The 26,456-nt window shown below is 37.1% G+C and overlaps 1 pseudogene; it reads left to right on the forward strand.

Annotated features, from left to right (window-relative positions):
• The window catches only part of LOC148012682 (cytochrome b-c1 complex subunit Rieske, mitochondrial-like), a 37,201-nt pseudogene extending 12,315 nt beyond the window's left edge, over positions 1–24,886 (forward strand).
• The last annotated feature ends 1,570 nt before the right edge of the window (positions 24,887–26,456 follow it).

The raw sequence follows: 26,456 nt of genomic DNA on the forward strand, positions 1-26,456 counted from the left end.
CACTTTGGGTGGCCTGAATAATGAAAATCATGGAAATCTTTTATTACTTCTATGAAGATATAGAAAAAAAATTTAGATTTTGATAAATCGGTCTCTCTCATGATTATTGAAGAGATAGACATATAGGATAAATGATAAACAATAAGTGATAAATAGATCCAAGCATTCTACTCAAGTTTAGGAAGGGAACTTGGCATATCATCTTCAAGAGGCTATGGTATGGGACATACTAGCGATAACTAATAAAATAAGTTAAGTCAAAAGTTTAGTGGTATGCAACTTTTAGAAGGCATGGTATTATCTATTACTATTATCCATGGTACTATCCTAATCATTCTCGTATTATTTGTTACTAATGTAGAAAAATAGGCCATATTGCATCCTGTTCTTTTGATAAAGAAGATGACATCAAAAGCTCATAAATTACAAGAAGAAAATTATGAATCATCATTGAAGTATAATAATGATAAAATGAGCATATGTTTGTCATGTAGCATATGATGAATGTTGTTATAGGAAAAGGGACAAGTGATGATGCATGGCATGTTGATTTAAATGTGTCCAATCATATGATCAGCCATGTTGAATGGTTTGAGAGATGCAAGATTTATAGTGTCTAGGATATGTAGAGATGGGTAATGATTTGTACTGCCCAAATTCACACATTAGAACATTAGAAATGTTTCATTACCTTTGCATATGATGGTAAAACAAAATGTTTGTTAAATGTATTACATGTGCCATCCATCACAAGAGTTTACTGTTAGTTAGTCAAATGGTAGAACGAGAGTCCTAGGTTAGATATAGTACAAAGGGATGTTTTATTAGAGACGTTAAAGATAAGCATAGGTTGATTGCAAAAAGAAGAGAAGTTGGGTAATTTTTTACTTTGAATAGTGAAATCCCTACCATAAATGCTACGTTGTATGCTAAAGAAAAAGGTGTAGTTATGGATGTTAAAATACGACACAAACATATTGGACACAAAAATGTGTAAAAGTTGAAATTAATATGGTCAAAAGGGTTGGTCATATATTTGCATATATTTAGAGTTACGAAATTTCTTTAGGTTTGTGAAGCATGTCTGCTTGGGAAGTAGGTGAGACAACCTTTTTCGCATGATAAATTTATAAGTAGTAATATACTTGATGGGGACCTACACAAAATGTACCTCTTGGTGGTAGTAAACGTTTTGTTACATTTATTGATGACTATTCTAGAAAGTTATGGGTGTATTTCATGAAGAAGAAGAGTAAAGTGTTTGATCACTTAGAACCTTTGAGGCTATTGAAATACAAATAAGTTTGAAATATCATTATTTAAGGTCAAATAAAGGTGGAGAATACCTCTCTAACGAGTTTGCTGAGTTTCTGGGGTTCCATGGGATGCATCGATAGTTTACATGCAAGTATATTCCATAATAGAATTGGGTTGTTGAAAGGAAAACTTGGTATATTGCAAAAGTTGATGGATATTGATGGTGGTTGAAAAAATATATCAAATTATTTTGAGTCTAAGATAGTTCATACTGCTATGTATATTATGAATTGAGCTTCGATAGCTACAATTCATGGTGTGACCCTTGAAGAATGCTTTATGGGAAGGAATCTTGATGTGTCTCACTTCAAAGTGTTTGGTTATGTTGCATATGTTCATGTGACTAATGAGTTGAGAAAGAAACTAGACCTAAAGGCCAAAAAATGTATATTCAATGGGTACTCTACTGAGGAAAAAGGGTACTACTATCATAACCCTATTACAATGGTGAATTTATAATGAATAGGGATGTTACTTTAGAGTGAGTTTAAAGTGAGCAAGGATGCAATTTTTGATAAGATGAGTAGTTGGTATGCATCCAATGGAGAAGCATTGAAAGATGATAGTTATGTGCATATAAAAAACTAGGAATCATGGACCCTTAGTGGACCAAAGACATCAATCTAGTAGGAGATCTACCGTTAATCCTTAATTCGAGAGACTAAGAAGAAACCCCACATCTTTAAGTAAATTTAGAAGTTTTGTAGATAAAGGAAAGAAAAAAGTGTTAGATGGAAATGAAGAATCTATTAATCATTTATTTCTTAATGGAGACTCTAATGGGTTAGAGAGTTTGGATGATGAGCTCAGTATTCCTTTAGTCATAACACTAGGTTTATAGAGAGCATGTAGTAATGTAAATGCTCCATCAAGTGATCTAGTGATACATAGGTTGAGCATGATGAGATACCCTATTAAAAGATTTAGTTTTGAGGGTTCATCAACTTATCATTATGCTTATATGGTGAAGCTAGTTGAGAATGTTGAGCCTAGTCATTTCAAGGAGGCTATTGGTTATGCTCATTAGGATGTTATAATGGATGAGAAAATGGTTGTATAGAGGCCAACAAGACATGGGATCTAGTGCTATTGCTTATGGAAAATAAAGCTATTGGCTATAAGTTGGTCTATGAAATTAAGTATATTGAAAATGGCTCTATTAGTAGGTCTAAGGCCACATTGGTTGTAAAAGGCTATGTTTAGATATTTGGCATGGACGATGAAGAGACATTTAGTTTAATTGCTAGGATGACAACTACTAGATATGTGATTACTTTGGCAACGACCAAAGTCCAAAGATTGGACTTTGCAAGAATAAATAGATGTGAAGAATACCTTCTTGTATCATGATTTGCAAGAAGTGTATATGGAGCAGCTAGCCAATTATAAGGAATTTGAGCATCCCACATATGTGTATAGATAAAGGAAGGCACTCTATGGACTAAAGCAGTCACCTAGAGCATGGTTCATTGACAAGATTCGAGGGTATCTTGTCAATGTTAGTATCCGTGTTTCTAATGTAGGTCACATATTTTATGTGAGGATGGTGATGTAGGTTTGGTTGTCAAAGTGATCTATGTGGATGAATTGATTATTACGTGTGATGATGAAAATGGGATTGTTGATGTCATGAGCTATTTGAAACACAAGTTTGAGATGAAGGCTTTGGGTAAGCTGAGGTACTTTCTTAGTATTGAGGCGATTAGATATACTGAAGGTATTTGGTTATACTAAATCCAATATGATTTGGATATGTTAATTAAGTATTGTATGATAGTATTTAAGCCTCTTTTGGTGCCATTAGAGTTGAATGTAAACTTGAGTGTCAATTTTGGAATTGATATATATCAAGAATCATGTGATGGGGGGACTTGCTTGAGCTGTTGCGCCAAACACACATTGTATACACAAGAGGAAGCTCACTCAAGGACACAAGAAGAGAGATGGAGGGCAAAAAATTTTCTTACTGATTTTTTCTTCTTCTTCCACACACTATACAATGTACACAAAGTATAGATAAGATACAACATAAAGGAAAGTGGCCTATTAAGTCAAACAATGCATAATAAACTATACTAATTGACTGGCGCTATATCTTTGCCAGCTATAGGTAGGTGTAACAAACTAAATATAATAAGTGATAAGTCAGTGGCCATGTGAATATCATAATGACCACCAATGTGGTAAGTGTAGATATGCGGACCCATCTAGCCAGGCAATCTATCATCAATGTCTACACGTGTTGAGCTTGCCATCTCAACACTCCCCCTCAAGCTCAACTCTATCTCTACAACTCCAAGTAAGCTTCGGAACTTCCAAAGCTTCTCTGCATCCAATGCCAACCAGTCTGGTCTTATACTACTAACTGAACCACGTGCATTATGCTTGACTTTGTAAACCCACTTATAGCCAATAGCTTTCTTACCCTTAGGCAAGGGTACCAAATCCCAAGTCTTATTGGCTTCTAATGAAGCCATCTCCTCATCTATTGCTGCATCCCAAAAATGAACATGACCAATAGTATCCTCAAAACAAGTGGGCTCAATATCCTCAACTATCTTCACCATATAAGCATAATGGTGAGTTGCGTAACCTTCAAAACCAAATCTTTTAATAAGGTATCTTTTAATAACGTTTCCTTAGTCTCCCAAAAAAAGGGCTCACTATAGGTGTAGGACCAGATGATGTTTCTGGTCTACTAAGACTCTATGATTCTTGCTTTTCTTTCTATACATAGCTAACATGATCATTATCATAATCTAATACATCACCAGCAGGTGCATACCAACTACTCATCTCATAAAAAATAACATCCTTGCTCACTCTAAACTCACGTGTGACATGGTTGTAACAATGATACCCTTTCTGCTCTAAAGAGTATTCAATAAAAATACGTTTTTCAGCCTTTGGATCAAGCTTCTTCCGCAGCTCATCTGGCATATGAACATATGCAACATAGCCAAATACCTTCAAGTGTGATACATTGGGCTTCTTGCCTGTAAGGCATTATTCGGGGGTCATTCAATGATCTATAGCTTTGGGAGTTCTGTTCATAATATAGACATCAGTATGAACAGCTTCAGACCAAAAATGTTTTGGCCTATTGTTTTTAGCCATCAATGCCCGTGCAACTTCTGAAATATGCATATTTTTTCTTTTTGCAATACCATTTTGCTCTGGGGTATACCTACAAGTAAATTGCCTCTTTATCCTATGAGTCCTCAAAGCCACTAAACTCATTAAAGAGGTACTCTCCCTCTCCATCTGATCTCAAGCATTTAACTTTCAAGCCTGTTTCTGTTTCAACAACTACCTTGAAAGATTTGAAGTGCTCAAATACATCACTCTTTTCCTTCATAAAATATACCCATAGCTTTCTTGAATAGTCATCAATAAATATGACAAAGTATTTGATGCCACTAAGAGATACATTTTGTGTAGGCCTCCAAACATCTGTATGCACTGCATCAAGTATATTTGTGCTCACTTCTCTGTCATGAGAAAAGGATTATCTCACCTGCTTACCAAACTAGCATACTTCACACACTTTATGAAAATTTGCAACTCTAAAAGAAGGCAACCCTGTAACTAATCCTTTGGACTGCATTAATTTCAGCCTTTACACATTTGCATATTCAATACGTTTATGCCATATTTCAATATTTGCAACCGCTCCTTTTCCTTTAGCATACATAGCAACATCCATTGTAGGAATTCCAGTATCTAAAGTGAAGATGTGACCAACTCTAAAGTGAAGATGTGAGCAACTCTACTTCCTTTTGCAACAAACCTACACTTATCATTAAAGTCTTCTACAAAATAACCTTTTGCATTGAATCGAACCTGCAACCCTTGCTCTACCATTTGACCAACAGACACTAGATTCTTTGTGATTGATGGCACATGTAATACATTTGTCAACTCTTTGTCTGGCCATCATGCAAGGACAAGGGAACCTTTTCAATGTGTGAAATTGTGTGGCATGAATCAATCTGCACATAACCTAGATTTTGTAAGTTCTACATCTCTCCAAACCATTCAACATGACTGGTCATATGATTAGATGCACTTGAATCGACATAACATATATCATCATGTGTCCTCTTTCTTGTAACTGCATTCGTCATATGTTGCATAACAAACAAACACTCATTTTTGTCTTCATTCTCTTGTGAAGTCGATATATAGTTTCCTTGCTACAATTTACCACTACGAATATCATCATTCTTAGCATAAAAATGGGCTACAATATGACTTGCTTTGCCACAATAATGCTAAATAATAACAGAATTTCTAGAACCTCTGTTATGCCATCCACCTCTTCCTCTAGAGCTCCCCTTGCCTCTAAAGTTTCCTCGGTCTCTTGAAACCTGCATTTCACCAGATTGTTGATTTAACATGTTTTGTTGGTTATCGCTAGCATGTCCCATACCATGGCCTCGAAGAAGAGAATCTACCATGTCCCCTTCCTGAACTTGAGTAAAATTCTTGGACCTATTCACCATTTCTTTCAGACGAGTCACCCTACATATTGATCTCTTTGGTAATCATGAGAGAGACCAGCTCATCAAATTTGGAAATGGCTTCTGTATGTATACAAATGTGACAAATGATTTCCATGTCTTCTCATTATTAAGACCACTCAAAGTGGATAAAACCAAATCATCATCATCAGGCATTGCATCAATCACTGTTAAAGCATCTGCAATGCTCCTTACCTTCAAAATATACTCATTGATAGACATTTTTCCTTTCTTCAAGGTATTCAACTCTTGCTTGAGTTGAATCTTTCGTGCCTTTTTATTTACTAAAAACATGTTCTCAAAATTTGTCCAAGCTGCATGTGAAATTTCTGCATTCATGATATGTCGTCCCAGCATAGTATTATCAATTAATGCAGATAGACAATACATCACCTTTTTGTCTTTTGCATTCCATTCTTTCCATGCCTTTAATTCATCTATAGTCGGAGGGAGACTTAGCTTTGGCTACTTTTCTTCACCTACAACAAACTCATAAAGGACCTTTCCAATGAGGAAGTTCGTAACACAGAACTTCCATGAAGGGTAGTTGTTCTTGTCGAGCTTCTCAAAATGGGATTTCCACTGTTCTCTGCCATTATCACAAAAAATAATACAACACAACAAGCTAGTTTTCTACAACCTTTCACAACAAGTGCACAGCAATACACCAAGTAACCTTTTTATTTGATTACTCAATAGTACATGTAATTTGCAACCTGTTTGCAGATAAAACTTATGTTTACTTCATGGCAAATACCTCAAAAATCACAAATACCAAATATGTACCTTGTGCATCCACTTTTGGTCAATACAACCAAAATCACAGTATACCTTGAAATTGTTGTCCGCAACCTTGCGGCTCTAAAATAGGGCTTGAAACTGCTTCAGATGCCCAAAAAATTTGCAGATAAGCCCTAAAGGGCCTGTTTGCAGAATATACAATGCTCTGCTCACACACCAAATCTTACAGCAATATGAGATTTTCACTCTACTCTGCTTCCGGTGCCTCCACAAGCATTATCCAAGAGAAGGAGTGGAAGAATGGGAGAGCTTCTTACCCATTGCTTGCTTGCTCGAACCTTGCTTCTTTTCCTTCACTTCAACCTTCAAAATTAGTCTCTTTCAGTGGCACCGCTTTGATAACATGTCAAGAATCACGTGGTGGGGGGACTTGCTTGAGGTGTTGCATCAAACACACACTATATCCACAAGAGGAAGCTCACTCAAGAGCACAAGAAGAGAGATGGAGGCCAAAACGTATTCTTGCTAATTTTTTCTTCTTCTTTCATATACTATACAATGTATACAAAGTATAGATAAGTTAAAAAATAAAGGAAAATGGCCTACTAAGTCAAACAATGTATAATAGATTACACTAATTGACTGGCACTATATCTTTGCCAATTGTAGGTAGGTGTAAAAAACTAAATATAATAAGTGATAAGTTAGTGGCCATGTGAGTATCATAATGACCAGCAATGTGGTAAGTGTAGATGTGCGGGTCCATCTAGCCAGGCGATCCATCATCAGTGTCCACACGTGTTGAGCTTGCCATCTCAACAATATAGAAGATGTGCGGGTCCATCTAGCCAGGCGGTCCATCATCAGTGTAGATGTGCGGGCCCATCTAGCCAGGCGGTCCATCATCAGTGTCCGCACGTGTTGAGCTTGCCATCTCAACAATACAGAAGACCCTACTATGTTTAGGTGGATAGAAGGGAGTTTGATTTATATGACTATTACAAGTTTAGACTTGAGTTTCTTTTGGGCTTGTGAATCATTTTATGCATATACCTAAGAAGCCTTAGTTGGATGCAATTAGACACATATTGATGTATGTGAAATCCACATTGAATTACAAGTCTTTTTACAAGACAAGTAAGGATATACATGTGTTTATATACATATATGTGAATTGGAATGGTAGTATATCTATACTGTAAGTTCTATTAACAGATTCGTGTTTTCTCTTGGTAGTGCAGTGGTTACATAAAGTAGCAAAAAACAATCTATAATTGCTTGATCGAGTACAGAAGTTTAATACATAGGTGGTGCTATGACATTATGTGAGATGGTATACTTGCAATAGTTATTTGGGTGATTTGGATATGTAGATAGATGGTCCAATTATCATTCATTGTGACAATAGGAGTATACCATTAGCTAAGAATCTTGTGTTCCATGCCAAGACAAAATGCACTTAGGTGCATTACCATTTTGTGTGAGAGGGGGTACTTGTAGGTGATATTGACTTGGGCATATGTCAATACACTCCAATCAAGTAGATGTCATTTGCATGAATTCATTGAATGTAGAGAAGCTTCAAAGATTTGAATCTTACTTGGAGTTGTAGAGCTTGAGGGGGAGTATTGAGATGGTAAGTTCAACATGTGTGAGTATCGATGATAGAATGTCCAGTTAAATAGGTCAAATAGCATGTAGTGGTCATTATGATACTCACATCACCACTGGCATTACTTATCATATTTGATACATCTACTTATAACTATTCTAATAGTATAGTTAGCTATGTGACGTTTGACTTAATAGGCTACTTTTCTTTATTTTGTATCTTATCTACACTTTATGTATTTCGTATAGTGTGTGGAAGAAAAAAAAAACTAATAAGAAAACATTTTGGCCTCCATCTTTGTTTTTCTGTCCTTACATGAGCTTCTCTTTTCAATTATCGTGTGTATTTAGTGCAATAGTTTGAGCAAGTCCCTTGATCATGTGGAACATGATGCAAATAAACCAAGAATCACCCAAATTGAGAAAATCACGAATTCTACACCTCTTACACAAGAACCACTATTTCCCAAAAATAGGACAAGTAGCCTAGCTATACCATAAAAAGCACATGTAACAATAAATCACACGTGTGTTTAGATACTAGCACTATTGTTGCCTAAAATAAGGCAAATAGCCAAAGTATTGAGATACAATTTTCACAATAATATTGAGTAGAGAGCTTAAGGAAATACTATGTATTAAGAACTAATATTTCCCAATGGAGGATGAATAGCTAATCCACACAATATATAAGGTCTCTATAATACTTTTTAACAAAATGCCTATATGAAGGACTAACACTATCTAATAATAAGACCAATGATCAATCAATAAGTCACTTCTATGATGATGCAAAAACATGTGTTAAGAAGGGTGTGTTGCACAAAAGAATCCTCCAAAAAAGCTACCCCTAGCTTTGGTTGTTTGTTGTTTAATAAAATCCAAAGGTTAATCAAGATCTTAGATTTCCTAACAAGCCCATTGAGTTGTTTAGATAGCTTGGTGGGCTTTGCTAAAAACATATCAATTCAACTTAATAGAGGAGCTTTGAATAGCATGGCAAAGCCTATGTTAATTATTGATGTAATGAAGCAAATCAACCGCATTAGTTCACTTATCTTTACCAAAATAAACCATGTAAATACCTTAGCCATGATGGTACTAGGGTTTACTATAAAAAGGCAAGAAGTGCTACTGTATGGATCTTTTTGACACCTACACTAATTTTGGGAAATCTCTTATTCATCACCATCTTGGGGTGAGTACCAAGCTTTGCTTCTTATATATTGATTTCAGCTTCCATGGCTATGTTGTGCTATGGTATAATGGAAGATGTCTATGGCATGGCCATGATTGAAGCATTTCATGTTATTTTCTTAGTTCATTAGTTTTCTTGTTGATTTCCATAATAGAATAGGACTTCTTTACATTGGTATTAGAGCAATAGTTTAGATCCTATTAGAAGTCATTTTCATGCATTAAATCTAGTTGCAATGACTAGGGAGTGGAAATTGCAATTAAAATTTAGTTCATAGGAATTAGTTCTCCCATAACCGTGGTTAGACATGGAGATCTATCACAAACTATGACCAAGATGGCGGTTCTTGGCATGACCTAGTGGATAATGGCGGGGTCTAGCTACTTTGGTGGGTCATGACCAAATTTTCAACCAAAATGTCTGGCAAGATGGACAAAATGAAGGCTACAGACTTTTCTGGAGACCAAATTTGAGTTACTTTTGGAGAACAGGGTTTCTTTTCTCTCTCTTCATTCAAGCTTCTTTTCATGGATCCCATGGAAAATCCTGTTCCTACCTTGATTCCATGGCTTCTATCTTGCAAAGACACTCCATAACAAGCTTCTTTATCAACTAAGCTTGCCAACAAGCACCATTTATGGTGGTTTTTCTTCAATCACTTCACGTAGGACATGAATGTAAATTAGTGCAATCTGTGTGCCCTAAAGTGCATACTCCTCTATGGTGGGTTAAAATCATAGATATCTAGCATCTATGGCTATTATTAAGCCTTATACACATTGTACTTCAAGCCTTCTTCAACTTACATGAAGGTTCTTCACCATTCTTGAATGTTCATCTCTCCTGCAAACCCTAGAAATGACAATTTTGGACATCATTGGAAATTTCCAAATTTCTTCACTCATTTCAAGGGGGTTTTGATCTTTTATCACTCAAGGAGCATCTTCATAACCATGGCTTCAGACATTGGCCATCATTGAAGCTACATTAAAGAGGTTTGGAATATTCTTGCTCATTGGAAGGGATGGATAGCATAGACTACAAATGTTCTTTAAATAATTGGAATTTTCTTCAATTTTGGAGTCTTCAATCATTCTTGATTACCCATTACCATTCTACAAGGCATTTCATCAAAATGGAAGGGGATTTTGGCTAAATTCAACCAATCTTGCCTTAATGGAGTACCTATGGAGCTTGAAGGAGAAGAGCATGCTGCAGGGAGTTAAAACCAACATGAAGCAAGCTTATAATGGAGGATCTTGGTCTATTTGAGGCTGAATTGAAGCCATTCTTGTGAAAGAGTTCTTCATCAACAATATACTTCAACTCCAAGTGCAAGAGGTATTCTCAATCATCTTTTAATCTCTCTTGAATATCCTATTACTGAGCTTATCCCCACACAATTTTCAATTTAGGTGTAGGTACTAACATAACGAGTGATGTACTTTGGCCTACAACATGATGCACATGGCAAATGACTCCATGATGTATTGGGCAACATGATGTATTTGGCAAATGTATGGAAGATGTATGGTAGCGTGTTATTTGGAAAAATGTATGACATCATGAAACACTTGGCAAATATGGGTAGAGATATGCAGGGCAACATGTATGCTTATTGATGCATTGAAGTACTTTAGTTCAACATTGAAGACTTTGGCAGTGAATGCAAACATGGATTCATTGTTGGATCACCTTCGTACAGTTACAACTAGATTAGTCAACTTGTTTTGGTCTTTGTAGAGATTATCCTCAGTACTTGCAGGTGTATTTAGTTTTTTTTACAGGCCTACAATGGTGGGGCATGCGTAGAATTGATGTTACATATCAAAAATTTACCGAAACAAGGTACTTACAGGGTTTAGGGAACTGCAGACAACCACTAAAAATTGCTTACAAAAAATACTAGTACTAAACCATTTTCAACGTTTGATAGCTCATTGGAAAGAAGAAATCCTTAGCTTCAAACAGAGCCATAAAGTTCATCGTTTTGGATCGTTGAAGCTCAAGATATTTGAGTTTTAGTGCTGCTCTATACTCAGGATAGATCATCACCTATGGCCAAAAACAAGAAAAGGATCCCATTACAGATACTATTAATGAAGGTTTAAGGGATTACCCATAGGAAAGAGAGCATGACGCTTCCTAAGAAGCTATTTACCATGTGAACTATGATGACGAGGAGGTGGAAATGAGTTCAACTCATGTTGCAGTCAACGATCAAGAGAATGGGGTTGGCACAACTCATGTATCTATGGATTCTAATAGCTTTCAGTAACTATCCAATGATATAAGAGATATGAGTTGGGCATTGACAAACTTGTGCCTCTCTTAAGTGAGAGAATATTACCTATAGTAGAGTCCCAAGTGTTCCAAGCCCTCCCATTGTTGAGGAGCAACCAAATATCACAACGCCTAAGGTTGTGGGGCACTATGAGGTTGGAGAGCCATCTAGAGTTCATCAACCCTCTCAATTTTAGCCTCGATTTCAGTCTCGTTAGTAGCCAAAGGCCTACACAAGCTCTCATAGTCATCAAGACCCACAAGAGAGGATCCATGCTAACTCTAAGCATGATGAAGACACACATGGGTGTGTTCCTTTCCACAAGTCTTTTTATGTTCAACTATCTACTATCTCTAAACCTATTCATGAAGAGAAGTTGAAGAACAAATATCATATCATGGTCAAGCAAGTGGAAGTAATACTTTTCATGGGTAGCGCCATTATAATGGACATGGCCATGTTAATTCAGTCCCAAATTCTTATGGGTAGCAGCAACATGTCAACAATAATCGTGCTTATAATCAGCCTTCTAAGAAAAGTCCTCATTCTAATCAATTTTAGCCTCATCAAATTAGTGGGCAACAACCACAACTAAATGGGGAATACAAGGAGAAGATTACCATTTGTAATTTCAAAGGCAGTAATCCATCCCCAACCGAATTAGAAGAATGGCTTGACAAACTTGAAATCTATTTCTCTTTGTATCCTAGACCGAAAAATGCTAAGGTCAAGTTTGCAGCCCTACACTTGGAGGGATATGCACACACTTGGTGGCGGTACATGTCAAGGATCAGTCATAGGTTCTTGACATGGGAAGCATTAAAGAGAGTAACGATTGAAGTATTTGTGTCTCCTATCAAAAAAGAGAAGCTAGAAAAGAAGTGGTATGCTCTTGAACAAAGGGGATTATCGGTTAGAGACTATTCTAACCAATTCCTTAACCTCTTTATGTATGTTGATGGAGTATTTGACAATGCCAAGTTGAATAAATACATATTTGGACTTGAATCTTCTCTATCTTTGAAAGTGGGAACCATGGAACCTTCCTCCTTACAAGCAGCCATACAATTGGCTGAAAGGTATGGTCAAAAGTACAATAATTTTCACCCAAGAATAGGGCATCATTTTTAACCAAACCATTCTATTAGGACAACTATTAATTTTGGGCAGACAAAGGCTAACTTTTAGCAAGGAGGAAAGCAATTAAATACATGTAGCAAGATCTCTTCATTTCCTATAGTTTATAGTTCAAAACAGGGCACTAATTTCAGGTTTAATGTTGAAAATAGATTAGATGGAAAAAGAACTGAAATTGGTGGAAAAACTTCAGCTTCTTTGGTGCAAGGCAAACGTGATTCCAATGACAAGCTGAAGGACATGCATGCAAAGGGACCGTGCTTCAAATATGGAGAGAAATAGTCTCTCGATCATAATGCAAAATGCAATGCCCAGAATGTCAAGGTAAGCATGATCTTTGAGGAAGATTCAAATGTTGAAGTAAATGAAGGTAATGTATTTCAGCTTGAGAGCCCATCCACTCTTAAAGAGATGCATGACCATGAAGAGGATAGCCATGAGGTGTTTTATGATCCCATGGATGGTTTTCCATTCAACCCGAGTGGATATTATATGGATGATCCATGGAATGATCTAGATTCCTTAAAGCTGGAATGGTTCCAAAGGGGATAATACCCTACGCCTTATAGGCTACATCAATGGAAGAATTGCTCATATTCTTATCGACATCGGGAGTACTCATAGCTTTGTAAACACAAGGTCTCTTGATGGGTTGAAGTTGAGCACCCAAGAAATGCCTTCCTCTCTATGGATTCAAGTGGCAAATGGAGCTTATGAGAGCAGTAATCATATTTGCTCAAATGTTCATGTCACTTTATCTTCATTATGTACCACTTCGGTGAGTCTTATTCCCTTGGAGATGGGCCCCATTGATGTGATACTTGACTGTAATTGGCTGAAGAGTATTGGTAAATTTACCATGGATTTGGAAAGGGTGCAAATGGAATTCTAATGGCATGGACAACAAGTTATTTTTCAAGGGATTGAGAAGAAGAAGTTGGAAATGATCAGCCCGAAGAAGGTTAAGAGGGAAATCAATGCTAAAGCATGTATGTTCACTCTTCTCTTGTCTAAGGTTGATGAGGATTGGCCCTGTTTAAATCAACCCTCTTTACACCCCCCAAGGACATGGATCCTTGCCTTTGCAAATTGTTGGAAGATTATGATGACCAAATATGTATGAAGGAGGGAGATGAATACAAAACAACTTTTAGGACTGAAAGGGGAATATATCATTTTATGGTTATGCCCTTTAGTCTTTCAAATTCTCCAAGCATTGATGAATACAATACTTTAGCTACTCTTTGGTCTTCTTTGATGATATATTGATATATTCAAAGAGGAAAAAATAGCATTTATGGCATGTTAAAGAGATGTTTGACATCTTGAGGAAGCACAAATTGTTTGCTAAAGCATCTAAATGCACATTCATGGCCACATAAGTAGAGTATTTGGGGCATATTGTTGGGAAAAATGGAATCAAGGTTGATCCAAAGAAGGTCCTTAAGGATTGGACTACACTGAAAAATACCACATTATTGAGGGGTTTTCTTGGCTTATCTTCTTTCTATCAAAGGTTCATAAAGAATTATGCACATGTGGTTGCCCTATTGACTCATAGGTTAAAGAAAGAAGCTTTCTTTTGGGATGAAATAGTCGACAAAAGCTTCAATGAGCCGAAGCAACTCCTCATTTCAGCACCTTTATTGGTCTACCTCAACTTCTCTAAGGTCTTTACTATCTATGCGGATGCTAGTGGAAGAAGATTAGGGGCTATTTTAGCTCAAGAACATGGTGTCATAGCCTATGAAAGTAGGAAATTTGATGAAAAAGAAAGGCAAATGCATGTATATGAGCAAGAGATATTGGCTAAACTACATGTAGTGAAAAAGTTGCATCATTATCTTTATGGAAGTCACTTTAAGGTGAAAAGTGATCATAGGGTGTTGAAATACTTTCTTTCTTAGCCCAACTTGTCTCCTAAACAAAGAAGATAGTTGGAAACCCTTCATGGAGATTGGGTCTTTTTGAAAATTCCCAAGTCTCATTTTGCTTCCCTCAAAGGAGGGTACAACAAGCTGGCTCATAGATTTTATGACCATACTTGGTGTTGGAAAGGATTGGAGAGCTTGCATATAAGCTCCAATCACCTTCTACTACTACTTGCATGCATAATGCCTTTCCTCTATCACAATTGAAGAAATATGTTGGGCTAGATATATAGGTTATTGAAGAGCTTGCACCACTTGATGAAGAAGGGCTTATTGTCTATGAACCCAATAGCTTGTTAAAATCTGTTAAAACTTTACTAAGACTAGTATAAAAACATGCTCGATACAATTGATTGGCTGAAAACTAAACTTTATAAATTCTATAATCTTGATTGAAATTGTAGGAGCAATAACCTAAAATGTATGTTGTTACAAACATAGAGAAACGAGAAAATATTTGTGTTAAGCTCTTAGAAAATAGGAACTTGATCAAATATAGAAGCATCCCTCATCTACCTAGGAAGGCAAAAGGCAATCTCTGAAATCCATGGCGTTGAATTGTGGATACGCATCTCTTTGAAGCATCCCTCATCTACCTAGGAAGGCAAAAGGCAATCTCTGAAAACCATGGCGTTGAATTGTGGATATGCATCTCTTTGAACTTGATGAAATTTAATTAAGTCTACAGTATGCTAGGATTAGTAATTAATGTTATCATTGATTATGATAACAAGTGTTTAGAGATTTTCACACGTACCAAACTTCCAATGCCAATAGTTGCTACTTATAGTAGCCTGAGACTATCTATGGAGATTGAAGATACTTCATCATATCTAGATAATCATCTTTTATAGCCTTCTATTTTCTAAAAATAAAACAATTCATCACTTATCAATGTTATAGATAATGACATGTCTTTTTTAAAACAAGCACATCTTTGTCTAAAAAAGAGTTATCTCATTTTTATCATAATTTTTTCTTGAATATGTATGGTTTGATTTTTAAAAGTTAACACAAACACATACACACATATACTATATCTTTCTTCTTCTTTCATACATATGTATTCACAACTAGACATGCACACATACACATACCCACACACATCCTTGTATATAATGCACAATATCTAAATTTTTACATACATTCCTACTACATTTAATGTCTTTCTAAATCATACATATTCACTCACTCAACCCTCTGATGACCTTTAAGGGTGAGTTTTAATATTATTGCTAGTCATGACCCTACTATGCAATATGTCATATGGTCTTTTCTAGTTGTAATGCTTGTTATGAGGCATCTTAGGACCACAAAATACCTAAGGTAGAAACTTGTCAATGATAGGGTTGGCATTGTTTGTTGTTTTCTATAACTATTGTTAGGGGTGTAAATCCATAGGCCTTGAATTCCATTAATGACCTTAGTCTCTTACTTTCATATATGGATATAATGGTTTGAGATCAATCTATGTGATTGTGTCTTTAAATGTCATGGGACAGAATACCTGTATGTTAGGCGCTAATTCCGATATGTAGGTAGTTGTATTTCTTGAAAGGAGTCGCATGATTTCAATATACAAAGAGAGAGTCAGTGCCAGGTCTTCATGGTCACTACAAGTTGTTCTCAATGTTTGTGTCATGTTCTTTGAGTATTTGAATATTTGTTTACGTATTATGGAATTATAAATGGTTTTCAATAATGGATGCTGAAGCTTATGCAGAGAATACGTTTGTGCTTATGTTCTTTATTCTAGTACCATGGCGTGTTCATGTATTCTCTGCTTCCTCCTTGTGAATGCCCTAAACATTTTGGCGATCACTACCAGTTTCATGGAAATAATCTCTTGATCTAGGCACAAATCTCTAATCAATCTCTGGGGAATTCGATTGCAAGATCAGGCGGCAAGAATGCTGATGGCATTGATGATGTATCAAGTGCATTCTATGGGCGGCATTTATGTTAGACAATTATCCTTATTTATCCAATCCCATTCTTACCGAGAGCAGATCATGAGAATTAAGGGAGGCATTGACATGGCAACAACAATAGGAAGTTTTTCTTAATGATGCAGAGGTAGTTGCAGCATTAGGTAGGTTGATAAGAATAGGCTGTACTTGATAGTCAGGGAGATCATGATGTGGGTCCCTTTGGGGGTACATCAACTATTTATAATTCTCCTGTTGGTTTTGAAGAGACTTTTCCAAGTCCTTCAACTCCTTCAATTTCACCTAATGTTCCAGAAGATGAGGAACCATTACTGCCACTTGAAGATCTGGAAACTCCTCCTAAGCAGGCACTGGAGAGATTGCATCATATAGTGCTTGGGAGATCAAATTTACTAAGAAGTACATCATTTCAAGTTAAGAAGTCTTTAAAATTTAATCCATTACCACTGTTGTAGAGGCCTCATAAGCCGAACATAATGAATCCCAATCAACTTCTCAACCCAAAGGTCAGAGCTTCTAAGTTTTCAGGAAAGAAAAAAGAAGACCTTGATTGTCATGTCGCCTAGTTTGAAACTAGGTGGACAGCAAGTGGGTTTAACTAGATGTATGGTGATCAGGTTAAGAAGCAACAGTTTGCACCCACATTTCAGGGAAAAGCTATTGATTGGCTCAGTACTTATGGAATGGGAGCGTTTAATATATATGATGCACTAAAAACTGCATTTTTAATCATGTATAGGAAGGATAAAACTCTTGGAGATATTATGAGGAAATTAAGAAGATTAAGCAAAAGAGTATGTTGGTTGAGGATTATTCTCAGAATTTTAAAAATCTTCTTAACAGGTTGGATGTTGCTGATACACCATCCATAGAAATGCAGAATACTTACTTTATTAAGGTCTTAGAAGTTAGGTGAGGAACCTTATAGTCAATTTGGAACTTGGTTAGAATGATATTTTGGATACTATGATTAGAGGTACTATGAGAGTGGAAAAGAGGTTGGGTACTTCTAGGTCGGAGTCCCGGAAAGATGATGATTCTTTAGCTTTAGATTCAGATTCAGATTTAGATTCAGGATCAGAGAGTGATACGGGGGAATAGGAAAGTGATTTTATTTCGGGTTTAGAAGATGATTTTAGTGATTCAAAGGATGAGGATGATTCAAAGAAAAAGAAGAAGCATAAGAAAAAGAAATCTCTTTCAGTAAAAAACAAATGTAATAAAAAAAGATAAAATTAAAGCAAAGGTTATGGAAAGTAAACTTGACAAGAAGATTAAATAGAAGCTAAAAGATTTGGGTCTTTCTGATATTAAGAAGAAAGACAAGTATTGTGACATCTGGCAGAGAAATGGCCATGAGACTCGAAATCGCTGGTATAATCCTAATGTTAGGATAGCACAGCAGGTTCCAATGATGCAGCCTAGGCCTAGACCTATGCAGCCAGCTGCAATTAATCATATTATGTTTGACATAGTGCCTCAGAGGCCTTTTAGGGGACCCAAAAGAATGCAAGCAAGACAACTTTGGGGAAACTTTCAGGCATAGCAACAACCTACACAAATGGGAGCATGCCATTATTGTGGTGGTCAAGGGCATTTTGTTGGACCCAGCTATGAACTTTGGGCAAGGCATAGGACTTAGAGAGGAATGCCAATAGCAAGGTCATGCAATGACAAAAGACCTGCATGAGTATCTCATCCACAACAATCACCTACCCTAGTCGTAGCAGTTCTCATAGAGCTTCCTAACCAACAAAAGCAAAGGTAGCCATTGAGATTCAAATGTTGTTGGTTATGAGGAAAGGTATCCTAAAACAGTTCCCAAAGGGTCAGAAAATGTGTCAAGAATATCAAATGTTATAAGTTTGCATGTTGAATGTGATTGTTCTAATTGCATTCAAGCGAAAGAATGCCCTGATGAAGCATTAATACTAGTAGTCACTAGGAGTCAAGTAGGCCCAAAGCTTGATTGGCAGGAACAAGAGAAGACAAGGAAAAAAGCCACAAGGCAAGTTAAAAAGTTTCAGAAACTTGCTGAAAAAGTCTCAAATTGAGCAAGTGGATGATAGTAGAGGTTCTAGAATGCAGTTCCTTGAATTGCAGGGTCAGTCTCCCCCTAAACTATAGGAGTAGTTCCCTGAATTGTAGGAGCAGTCTCTTGAACCGTAGGAGCAATTCCTTGAACTGTAGAAGCAGTGCCCTGAACATCAAGAATAGTTTTCTAAAGGCTTAATTTTTGAAAAGTCACAATAAGGTGACTCTGAGGAGTTATTTCATGCTTTGGACTTAAACTCTAGAACAAATCTTGGATTTAATTCTTGGTTTTAAGGAAAAGCTATTTTTGAAGCTTAAATAGAAACACAAGGAGGTATTTGATAGTATAGTAGTGTAGGATCATGAATTTCCTAATTGTCAAGCAGTTATTTTGATTTAGTAAGAGGTGGTGGACTATTAAGTTCTTATGGTCTAAACAACTATGCTCTTATATTCCTATCCAAACGCACCATTTTTAGGCCTCCCATATAACTTGTTTTTCCCTATAAACATGCTCGTGTTAAGCTCTCATGCAACATTTTTAATATATATTTTGCTATGTCATGTTGAGTATGGTTATCTTACCTTTAAATGCTCCTCATTGAGTGATTATTTGGCTATAGCAAGAAGATTGTGATTATTGGCTAGATGCAACCCTTCCCTCATCGTATAATCATGATATGGATGTTGATCTTGAAGCTATACACCAATCAAATCTAGGTGTCATAATCCATAAGCTACATTAGGTTACCAAGTCCTTTATAAGTGCATATTATGCTTCCTACGTTTTGTGTAATATGTGTGTGATAGAGCTAATTTTAAGATGGAATTTAAAGCCCAAAAGTGGTATGGGAGCTGTAAAATTGGCGGTTTTGGCAGAAAATGTGTAGATCATAGATCAAGGTGTTGGAGTTTTTTTGGGTGTATTTCGACACAAAGAATCCAACACAAGTGTTCGTTCGTTGATTTGAGCCCGTTTGAATAGTTGTATTGAATGCCTCACTTCCTATAATCCTGACAAATGATGTGGAGTATTCATTGTAGAACAAATGAATAGCTAACATCACATGGAGGTGTTTTTGTGACCTAAAACGGTCCTAAAAATAAAAAATGGATATCTTCATCAAGTTAGACATGGATAAGAATAAGGTGAATACAAACAATGGAGTAAGAATAAAAGACATTCCAAGCCACACTCTGAAGATCCAAGCAAAACTACTCCATGTAGTTTTCTCTAGCACAAGGTACAATTCCATGATGAACAAAATCTATGTGGTGATGTTAGAGAACTTAGTGGTGGGAAATGTAGACAAGCAAAACTTTAATGCATATGTCAAGGAAACTATCCATCCAATGGCCAAAATCTTGGGTATAGCAACACAAGGATCTAAAGAATTTAGAAACAAACCAATGGTGAGAAAATGTGCAAATAGAAGGAAAGCCCCCACAAAAGCCATGGGAGTAGGATTCTAGGGTATCCTAACATCAATTATAGAGGAAGCCATCAAGGATGTGCAAATAATAAAGTGGCACTACAAAAAGTTCATGGCCTATCGATACAAGAAGTATCATAATCAACACTAAAGGAGAGGACAAGACAAGAGCCGATAGAAAACCTAAGAGATGAAGAAGTAAGGAAGCTACAAAAGGGAAGCAAATGATATAGCAAGACAACTAGTGGAGATGTAGAGAAAGCCCAGAGGTAAGCATGAAAGCATCAAGCCAAGCTTTGGAATACAATCATAAAAGAAGAAGTGAATCAACAAGTACACATAGCAAAGGGGGCTTTACAACCATAAACATGGGAAGGGCTAGCTAAGAAGAGGAGGAAAAGAGTTGAAGATGCATAGAGAGCCAAAATTGAAGCCTTGTATAGCAACAGTACGTGAGATAGCTAGGACAACTATAGACAATGACATCTAACAAGGGGAAAATAACTAAAGCATCACCAAGAAGGGAGTGGGAAAAGAAACGACTACATCCAAAAAAGACCGTGGAAAGAGCCAAGAAAGAATCTCAAAGGGAAGAGGATTTGAATGCACAAACAATTGCAATACAAATGAGGACAAAGTAAGAGGAACCAAAGAAAGCTAGAGAAGATGTAGAGTAGGGAGATAGAAAAATCATGGAGCTTGCTAATGAAGTGGCAAAGACAATGCATAATCATGGGCTACTTTGTGATCTCAGTTTGTAGGATTTAATCCTAGTCCCTTAACCCATCCCCCACTTCATGGCCTCCGTACACATCAAGGGTAGGACATCCCAAGTTCAATTGGTAGACTTGTTACCTTAAGCATAGCATCACATCTCCCTTTATATCAACTGGGGCCTCAACAATGTGGCAACACTCAAGTTTCCTTGGAGTTTGACCCATCTCCCAATTGAACTCACACTCATGAAAATTCTTATAGCATAATAAGGCAGTATACCCCCAGAGAGTGCACTATTTTGTATGGAGCTATCAATGCATCTTTGAGCCTTAACTATAATGAGAAGGTGAGTCAGTGATCTCACTACTCTTGTCTTGTTTAAGATTTCATGCTTTTGATGTTGAGAGATGGAGGAGTAGATAGGTGAAAAAGAGCATGTAATAGTTAGGTGTGAGATAACCGTAGCCAAATCAATCAAAGATTTGGAAAAAATAAGAGTCTTGTCACATGTCATGTTGCTTGTATAGCTTTAGAGAAAATAGCAACAAACAATAATCACGTGTTAATGAAATGAGAAAAAACCACTTGAGCTTAGTTCCATGAAGCCAAGATGTGAGTAGGTCTTGGCAAGCAAGCTTGTAGAGGGTTGGCCAACTTAATTGTAAGTTAATAACATGTTTGAAATTAGACTAGAATTTTTTTGCTTGCTTGAGTGGTGGCTCATCTTGCAACCCCGTTGCCTTAATGTGATCATGACTGTTCTTAAAAATGGTCTTGATTTAGCCCATAATCTTTGTGTTTATGTTCAATTTCAATGTGTTTTACCAATCTAATAGCAAAATTAGGCGGTGGCATTTTTGACTTGGATTGCGAAACTTTAGGTAGCTAATAGTTCTGGATGCAAGTGACATTGAAGTAGATGAACCCCTCACCTTTTAACATTTCAAGTTCAATATTGCACATTCTAATAATTAAGACGTTACAAAAGGATCCTTGTTCATGGAACTTCATCTTTTATTTGTGTCCTTCAAAAGAGTAAAGAAACACAAGGCTACCTTTATCAAAGTTCCCTTGCTTCACATGCTCGTTGAACCAAGCCTATCTATGTGGCCTTTTACATATAAGGCAAGCATGGCCATAGTAATGTTGTTTTTGAGAGTTGTTTAAGCTCTTAGATATATTGAAAATAAGCTTCATAACTAGTGCACAATTCTTCTATAGCTTCTTAGAGGTAAAAAATTAGCCACTCAACAAGTAGAATGGCATTAGTGCCATAAGTAATGTTGAATGGCATCTATTGTGGTCTTACAAGCCATTTGATAGATCCAAAGTGCTACCATGACCTTACTATCCTAGTCACTAATAGAGATTAAAATAAAATTGGTTAGGAAATTGATCAAGTTTTTGTTTATCAACTCAATTTGGTCATTTTCTTGTAATAATAGGGTAGTGACTTTCATGAATAACCATCAATGTTGATAGTAGTTGACTAATCTATTATACCCTTAGAAGTCCAAGATGGAAAAGTAAAAAAATTAGAAATGGAAGACAGTCCCAAGGCGAAAAAAATGGAAGAGAAAGGCACATTCAGAAAAAAATTTGAAAACATGAAGTGCAAGAAAAAGCCTTGAATGCAAAGGAAGCACACAATAATAAGCACATCATAATATGCTAGCAAGAAAAGTGCCGGGTGCATTGTAATTCATTTTGTAAAAAAGCACTGGGCTCTCTCTTGTGCAAATTGTAAAGAATGAGAGGCATGGATTGAGGCCTACGCTAATAGAAAGAATGTGAGGCATGGGTTGAGGTCTACGCTAATAGAAAGAAGAAAAGAGAGTAGAGGAAGGGACAAAGGCAAGATAAGGGCATGCATAAAAGTTAAGAAATAAAGAAAAAAGCTCAATCTTATGTGTGGCAGAACTTGCTCTCTTCTTGTTTCTTGCTCTTACTTCCTTTTTGTGCATGAGAGAGGGAGTGTGAGAGAGGGAGAGAGAGAGAGCATGTGAGGGACCATGGAGAAGCTCTTCTTCTTATCTCTTCATCTTCGTCTTCTTCTCTTTCCCCCTTCTTGCGTGCATAGCTATGGAGGTCAAAGCTTGAAGCTTGGAGATGGAGTTTTCTTGAGCTTGCATCTTAAATCGATGGAGCCATTGATGGATTCATGGGAAGAGGTACTCAATCAAATTCGAAGGTAATCTCACTACATTGGGTGTGGAAGAGTGCACACGATTATGTGAGAGGTGTCCATAGCTCTCAGCTTGAAATGCTTGAAGCAATAAGCAGTTCGTGAGTCTTGGTGGTTTGCCCACAAGGAGGATAACAATTTGGTTCTGTTTTCCGGAACAAATGGATTCAAGCTTGAGCGCTTTTGCACTCCAAATCGAGTGACAAAGTAAGAATTCATCTCCGAAATGGCACTTAGTTTTAAGTAGGAAGCAAGGAAGTCAGAGATTATTCGATCTCTTTTGTGAGTTAGTTTAGGTTTAGGAAGCTTTCTATGCATTGGTTAGAGTGGGAGTTTGTAATTTGATGAGATTTGAGGCATTAAGCTATGGGAAATAAGAAAAAATAGGGAAAAGATAACTCTTTGGATAACCAAGAAATAGGGGAATAGGGGAAGGAATTAAATAGATTTTTAATATCTAGGGAGGAAAACGGAGTGTGAAGGGAGAAAGATAGAACACAAAAGGTAAAGAAAAGGGAAAAGAGAGCTCATTTGCATTCGTTGAGATTGAGAGAGAGCTAGTGAGAGAGACGGACAAATAGTGATAGGTATATAGAAAATAACATCTATGATCCTTGCCACATTTAGATAGGTCTGTAGACAATAGCATCTATGATCCTTGCCATTGACACATTCAACCTTCCAAGTACATTCTGAACCCTTATTGCTGATTATTGCATTGGTTTGGAATACTAGATGTATTAAAATAGTGAGCACTACGCCATAAGAAATGGTTTTTTTGCCAAATGGTGGGTTTTGGGTGGACGACGACTGCAGCCCTTACAGGGTTGGCTCGGACGTCGGAGTCACTTAAGATAGATCCATTCAAATGTCTGACTTGGAAGAGGGTTTGACCACTTAGCATCGGATGACCACTTGGATACTCGAACGAGCAGCCCTTGTCTAAGTCTGAGTCTGGTCACTTAGATGGCCAAATACTTTGAGGAATCAAGACCAGTAGAAGTAGCTGCGATGTCATAGCCAACCTTGAGGAGTAGAGGAGATCAGCAAGGATAGCATTGCAACACATTGCAAGTTATGGCCAAGAGCAAAGGGCTCAGAGGTTGGGCCAAGAGAGAGAGCAGAATAACGACAAGCTCTGAAGCTGACGACAGCTTGTGAAGCTATAGAGAGGGAAGACGTAGACGTTGCTGATCTAAGGTGGTGACTGCAGCCCCCCGAGTCTAGTGTGCCAGCTACGGCAATGGCTGCAAAAGTCCCCGACCCGAATATAGAATACGATGAGTCTGTTCATGAACGGCTTCCATCCGGTGATCCGGGCAAGCAAGGCTTCACATATTTTGTAATGATAGTTGGAAGATTTGTATATGCTTCTACGATCCGTCTGGCCATTCTGAAATTAGTCTTGAGCATGTCTACAGGCAAGGATGTTTTGGCTCTAGCCTCATTAGAGGTTGATCTTTCCAACATGGAGCTAGGCTCCACTATCACTTTAAAATATGGCGAGGTAAGCCGGTTTTCGTCCGTCATCGTACAGAAGAAGAAATTAAAATGGCAAATAGTGTGTCATGGAAGGAGCTACGGGATCCAGAATGAGACTCAGACAGAGTGATTAACCCAGAATGGCTGGTTGTTGTTGGTGGTGTTTGTACTCACCTTGGATGCGTCCCTTTGCCTAGTGTTGGAGATTTTGGAGGATGGTTTTGTCCTTGCCATGGTTCTCTCACTATGATGTATCTGGCCAGGTTCGCAAGGGCCCTGCACCTTTCAATCGTGTGGTTCCAAGCTACAGATTTTTAGAGGAAAAAAAAAGACTAGGCCGCTAATGCCAAGAACGCTGTCCTGGTTTCAATGTCTGCAACCGTTACCTCATCGTGCATTATTACCAACAAGCAAAGATGTCCAAGAAAATTGATACGACGAAGAAGGAGGAAGAAATCGCCAAGATGCAGGAGAAATACGGTGTCTCTACCAAGGATAAATAAAGCCAGCTTCTCCCTGCCTTTATTTAAATGCAACGTAGCTGGGACGGACGACTGAAGTCGTTGTTGCACGGAAAGCTAGAGACGGCGAGTTCAGAGAAAAGACAAAGAAGTGGACGAGAAAAAGCATCGACTAGCTTTGCGAAGGACGAGGCAGGGTAGCTACGTTTTCGAAATGCAAGGCGGCAAGATTTGATAATGCTTTAAAGGCTTTTAGCTATTTTGAAAAAAAAAAACGTTCAAAGTTTAAGGCTTATTGAAAAACTTAAACGATGTGAAAGTTAAAGGTATAAAAAGCCTAAGGCTTATTCGGAAAGCAAAAGCATATTCAACGTGAGTGAGAATGTAAAAAACTATAAAAAGAGAAGAGAGTGGAGAGCTAGGGGCCTTCCCCCGAGCGTCTTCTTGTCATCTTGTGAGAGATGTGAGAGGAGGGTCGCATGCGAGAGGATATTCTTGACATGTTAAATTCGAAGTTGAAGAATCTGGACTTTGTGGTATCGAGCATCGGCTCAAGGTTATTAAGGTACGAGAGGATATTCTTGACATGTTAAATTCGAAGTTGAAGAATCTGGACGAGAGGATATTCTTGACATATTAAATTCGAAGTTGAAGAATCTGGACTTTGTGGTATCGAGCATCGGCTCAAGGTTGTTAAGGTACGAGAATATATTTCTCTTGGTTTGTTTTCGAATTATTGGTATTTCCATTGTGTGGTTGTGTGATGCTCTACCCGTATACACGTTTCAACTTTTTTTGAGCTATACGAAGCGTTGTTTTTTGTCTTGTTTTTGTGTGACTTGTGGTGTTTTATCAAATATTTGAAATTTTTAGCTTAATTTGTGCATTCGACAAAGTCAATTACCCCAACCAGCACTCCTTAACGTCTCGTTATCGGGTTGTGAGTGAGGCTTTCTCTTGATCACCGCTCATGTAACATCTCTTTTTTTGGTGCCAACAATTGTTTTCATAGAGTGATACTACATCTATCATCCATTCAGTTTCCTCATTCTTTTGTCGAAATTGTCTTTCTGGCCACTCCTCTATTTGTATTGTCATTAACCTTGATATATACTTCTTTAATCTATACCCATTTATCCTTTGCTTATGTGCCTTTCCATCCAAATTTTCTACCGCATAAGTTCCATTTTTAAAAACTTCAGAAACCCAAAATGATCCTTCCCACTTTGTTTGGATTTTTTTTTTTGAAAAGTATGATCCAATTTACTATTGTATCTCAAAACTAAATCCCTTTTTTTATATTTATATTTTTTATTTTTTATTAATCTCTTGCAGATTTTTTTCTTGACTTTTCTTATATTAATCACACACTTCCTGTCTGTTTAATTGTGCTTCTTGTAATTGTATCAACCTTTCTGCGAAATAAATTTTTCCTCTCCTTCAGTCAACTTTT

The sequence above is a fragment of the Lygodium microphyllum genome, chromosome 27 (assembly GCF_053477565.2).
Source record: "Lygodium microphyllum isolate KBCC chromosome 27, Lygodium_microphyllum_v1.1.10, whole genome shotgun sequence".
Lineage (NCBI taxonomy): Eukaryota > Viridiplantae > Streptophyta > Polypodiopsida > Schizaeales > Lygodiaceae > Lygodium > Lygodium microphyllum.